Raw genomic sequence first — 5,475 nt, 5'->3', positions numbered from 1 at the left:
ATAGTATTCCGTCCTGTGAATATATGATTATTTATCCAATCATCCTTTGATGGGCACCTTGGTTGCTTCCATTGTTTTGCTATTGTAAACAATGCTGCAAGGAACACAGGTGTGCATATATCTGTTCACGTGAAGGCTCTTATTTCTTTAGGGTGTATTCCTAAGAGTGGAATTGCTGGGTCATATGATAGTTCTATTTCTAGCTTTTAAAAAAAAATTTTTTTTTAATCAAGTGCCAAATTGATTCCCAACGTGGCTGTACCATTTGACATCCCCACCAGCAGTGTATAAGTGTTCCAGTCCCTCCACAACCTCTCCAACATTTACTATTTTGTGTTTTCTGGATTAAGGCCAGCCTTGTTGGGGTGAGATGAATCTCATTGTAGTTTTGATTTGCATTTCTCTAATGGCTAATGATCGTGAGCATTTGCTCATGTATCTGTTAGCTATCTGAATGTCTTCTTTGGTAAAGTGTCTGTTTATGTCCTTCACCCATTTTTTAATTGGGTTATTTGTCTTTTTGTAGTTGAGTTTTTGCAGTATCATTCAGATTTTAGAGATCACACGCTGATCAGAATTGTCATAGCTAAAAACTTTTTCCCAATCTGTAGGCAATCTTTTTAGTCTTTTGGTGAAGTCTTTGGATGAACATAGGTGTTCGACTTTTAGGAGCTCCCGGTTATCTAATTTCTCTTCTGGTGTTTGTGCATTGTTACTAATGTTTTATATACTGTTTATGCCATGTATTAGGGCTCCTAGCATTGTCTGTATTATTCTTCCATGATCTTTATCATTTTAGATTTTATATTTAGGTCTTTGATCCATTTCGAGTTGGTTTTTGTGCATGGTGTGAGGTACGGGCCTTGTTTCATTTTTTTTGGAGATGGATATCCAGTTATGCCAGCACCATTTGTTAAAAAGACTGTCTTTTCCCCCATTTAACTGTTTTGGGGCCTTTGTCAAATATCAGCTGCTCATATATGGATGGATTTATATCTGGATTCTCAATTCTGTTCCATAGGTCTATGTATCTGTTGTTGTACCAGTACCAGGCTGTTTTGACTACTGTGCTGGTATAATAGGTTGTAAATCAGGTAGTGTGAGGCCTCCCGCTTTGTTTTTCTTTTTTCAATAAGGCTTTACTTAATACAGGGCCTCTTTCCCTTCCATATGAAGTTGGTGATTTGTTTCTCCGTCTCATTAAAAAATGTCATTGGAATTTAGATTGAAATTGCATTGTATCTATAGATCGCTTTGAGTACAATAGACATTTTTATAGTGTTGAGTCTTTCTATCCACAGCCAAGGTATGTTTTTCCACTTTTGTAGGTCTGTTTTGATTTCTTGCAGTAGTGTCTTGTAGTTTTCTTTGTATAGGTCTTTTACATCTCTGGTAAGATTTATTCCTAAGTATTTTATCTTCTTGGAGGCTACTGTAAATGGTATCGATTTGGTGATTTCCTCTTTGATGTTCTTTTTGTTGGTGTAGAGGAATCCAACTGATTTTTGTATGTTTATCATGTATCCTGATACTCTGCTGAACTCTTCTATTAGTTTCAGTAGTTTTCTTGAGGATTCCTTAGGGTTTTCTGTGTATAAGATCATGTCATCTGCAAATGGAGATACTTTTACTTCTTCCTTGCCAATCTGGATGCCCTTTATTTCATTATCTAGCCTAATTGCTCTGGCTAGGACCTCCAGCACAATGTTGAATAAGAGTGGTGATAAAGGGCATCCTTGTCTGGTTCCCTTTCTCAGGGGCATGCTTTAAGTCTCTCTCCATTTAGGATGATGTTGGCTATTGGCTTTGTATAAATGCCCGTTATAATGTTTAAGAATTTTCCTTTTATTCCTATTTTGCTGAGAGTTTTTATCATGAATGGGTGTTGGACTTTGTCAAATGCTTTTTCTGAATCAATTGATAAGATCGTGTGGCTTTCGTCTTTTATTTATGTGATGCATTACGTTGGTTGTTTTTCTAATGTTGAACCCTCCTTGCATACCTGGTATGAATCCCACTTGGTCCCGGTGAATTATTTTTTTGGTATGTTGTTGAATTCTTTTGGCTAGAATTTTGTTGAGGATTTTTGCATCTAAGTTCATGAGGGATATTGGTCTGTAATTTTTTTTTTTTTTTGTCATGTCTTTACCTGGTTTTGGTATCAGGGTTATGCTGGCTTCACAGAATGAATTTGGGAGTGTTCCTCCTTTTCTATGCTCTGAAATACCTTTTGTAGTAGTGGTGTTAACTCTTCTCTGAAAGTTTGGTAGAATTCCCCAGTGAAGCCGTCAGGGCCAGGGCTCTTCTGTGCTGGGAGTTTTTAAATTACTTTTTCAATGTCTTCTTTTGTTATGGGTTTATTTAGTTGTTCTGTCTCTGTTTGTGTTAGTTAAGTAGGTAATGTGTTTCTAGAAATTTGTCCATTCCCTCAAAAACCCGAAACCCACAGCTATCGAGTCAATTCCGACTCATAACATAACATTCCCTCAAGGTTTTCAAATTTGTTAGAGTACAATTTTTCATAGAATTCTGTTGATTCTTTTAATTTCGGTTGAGTCTGTTGTGATATCGCCCATCTCATCTCTTATTCAGGTTATTTACTTTGTCTCCTGTTTTTCTTTTGTCAGTCTGGCCAATGGTTTACTGATTTTAGTAATCTTTTCAAAGAACCAGCTTTTGGTCTTACTAACTCTTTCAATTGTTTTTCTGTTCTCTACGTCATTTAGTTCTGCTCTAATTTTTATTATTTGCTTTCTTCTGGTGCCTGAGGGTTTCTTTCATTGCTCTCTTTCTATTTGTTCAAGCTGTAGTGATATTTCTTGGATTTTGGCCTTTCTTCTTTTTGTATGTGTGCACTGATTGATATAAATTGGCCTCTGAGCACTGCTTTCACTGTGTCCCAAAGGTTCTGATAGGAAGTGTTTTCATTCTCATTGGGTTCTATGAATTTCTTTATTCCATCCTTAATTTCCTCTATAATCCAATTGTTTTTGAGCAAAGTGTTGTTTAGTTTCCATGTGTTTGATTTCTTTTCCCCAATTTTTCTGTTATTGACCTGTAGTTTTATGGCTTTATGGTCAGAGAAGAAGCTTTGTATTATTTCAATGTTTTGGATTCTGTTAAGGCTTGCTTTAGGATGTAATACGTGGTCTATTCTAGAGAATGTTCCATGTGCGTTGGAAAAGAAAGTATACTTGGCTGCTGTTAGGTGGAGTGTTCTGTATATGTCTATAAGTCAAGTTGGTTGTGGCATTTAGCTCTTCTGTGTCTTTACTGAGCTTCTTTTTGGATGTTCTGTCCTTCACTGAAAGTTGTGTGTTGAAGTCTCCTACTATTGTTGTGGAGCTGTCTCTCTCGCTTTTCAATGCTGTTAGAGTTTGTTTTATGTATCTCGAAGCCCTGTTGTTGGGTGCATAAATATTTTACATAGTAATATCCTCCTGGTATATTGTGCCTTTAATCATTATGTAGTGTCCTTCCTTACTTTTTGTGGTAGATTTAAGTTTGAAGTCTGTTTTGTCAGAAATTAGTATAGTCACTCCTACTCTTTTTGATTGTTGTTTGCTTGATATATTTTTTTCCATCCTTTGAGTTTTAGTTTGTTTGAATCTTTAAGTCTAAGATGTGTCTCTTGTAGGCAGCATATAGTTGGATCATGAGTTTTTTTTTTTAAATCCATTCTGCCACTCTCTGTCTCTTTACTGGTGCATTTAGTCCATTTACACTCAGCATGATTATAGATAGGTATAAGTTTAATGCTGTCATTTTGAAGTCTTTTTCTGTGTGTTATTGACAGGTTTCATTTTTCCACTTATTTTTTGTGCTGAGTAGTTTTTCTTTTTAAATTGTGTGTTCCTCCTCCTCGTTGTTGTTGATTTTGTTTTTCCTGAGTCTTTATGCTTCTCTTGTATTTTATTTTGATTTTTAGGATTATTAGCCTCCTTTGTGGTTACCTTAATGTTTCCCACATTTTTCTAAGTTTAAATCTAACTCGTATCTCCCTATATTGCCTTGATTTCCTCTCCTTATGGAAGATCTATGACTACTTTATTTAAAAAATAGTCCCTCTTTATTATTCAATATTGTCATCTTTTATACAATGACATCGCTGATTCCCTGTTTTGAGTGTTTTTTATCTTGATTTATTTTTGTGACTTCCCTATCTGGGTTGATATCTGGTTGCTCCATCCTGTGTTCTAGTATTGGGTTGATATCTGAAATTACTGATTTTCTAACCAGAGAATTCTCTTTGGTATTTTTTGTAGATTTGGTTTGGTTTTGCAAATTCCCTAAGCTTCTGTTTATCCGGAAATGTCCTAATTTTGCCTTCGTATTTGAGAGACAATTTTGCTGGATATGTGATTCTTGGCTGACAATTTTTCTGCTCCTTGCCTGCATGGTTTCTGCAGAGTAGTCTGAGTTTATTCTTATGGATTCTCCTTTGTAGGTGACTTTTTGCTTATCCCTGGCTGCTCTTAAAATTCTCTTTGTCTTTGGTTTTGGGATGTTTTATTATGTCTTGGTGACTTTCTTTTGGGATCTACCTTGTATGGGGTTCGATGAGTATCTTGGATAGATACCTTTCATCTTTTGTGGTGTCAGGGAAGTTTTCAGCCAACAAATCTTCAACAATTGTCTCTGTATTTTCTGTAGGTTTCTGTATCACTTGTAGGTTATTCTTCTTGAGAGAGTCCCACATGATTCTTATGGTTTCTTCATTTTTTTTAATTCTTTCATCTGAATTTTCTTCAAATATATTGTTGCAGGTGTTTTGTCTTCGAATCGCTAATTCTGACTTCCATCTCCTCAATTCTGTGCTGTTGACTTTCTACTGAGTTGTCTAATTATGAAATTTTATTGTTAATCTTCTGAATTTCCAATTGCTGTCTCTCTATGGATTCTTGAGGCCTATTAAAATTTTCATTATGTTCTTGATTAATCTTAATTTCCTCCACTGCATTATCTGTGTGCTCCTTGGCTTGTTCTGTGTTTTGCCTGATCTCCTTCCTGACGTCTGGAAGAGTTCTGTGTATTAATCTTTTCTATTCTACACCTGGTATTTCCAGGAAGACATCTTCATCCAGAAAATTCCTTGATACTTTGTTTTGGGAGTTTTTTGAAGCAATCGTGGTCTGCTTCTTTGTGTGATTTGATATCGACTGTTGTCTCCGAGCCATCTATAAGTTCTCGTATTAATTTGTGTTTGCTTACTATGTCCTGGCTTCTTACTTTGTTTGGTTTTGATATACCCAAATAGGCTACTAGAGTGAGCTAACTTGATTATTGGAGCCTTTAAAGCACGAATGTCCTGTTAGCAGATGGCTAGAGCTGTTACCAGGTATATGAGCCTAGGAGTCCATTCATTATTCTTGAATAGATTCAGCTCACATGTCCTGGTAGTCATTCACCTAGTGTGTGGTGCAGGCTCTCACCTACGATTTTAGAGGATCAGTGGTTATTGGTGTATGCATAGGT

Source organism: Elephas maximus, chromosome X (genome assembly GCF_024166365.1).
Source record: "Elephas maximus indicus isolate mEleMax1 chromosome X, mEleMax1 primary haplotype, whole genome shotgun sequence".
NCBI lineage: Eukaryota > Metazoa > Chordata > Mammalia > Proboscidea > Elephantidae > Elephas > Elephas maximus.
The sequence above is the reverse complement of the archived record's forward strand: the minus strand, read 5'-3'. Positions refer to the sequence as shown.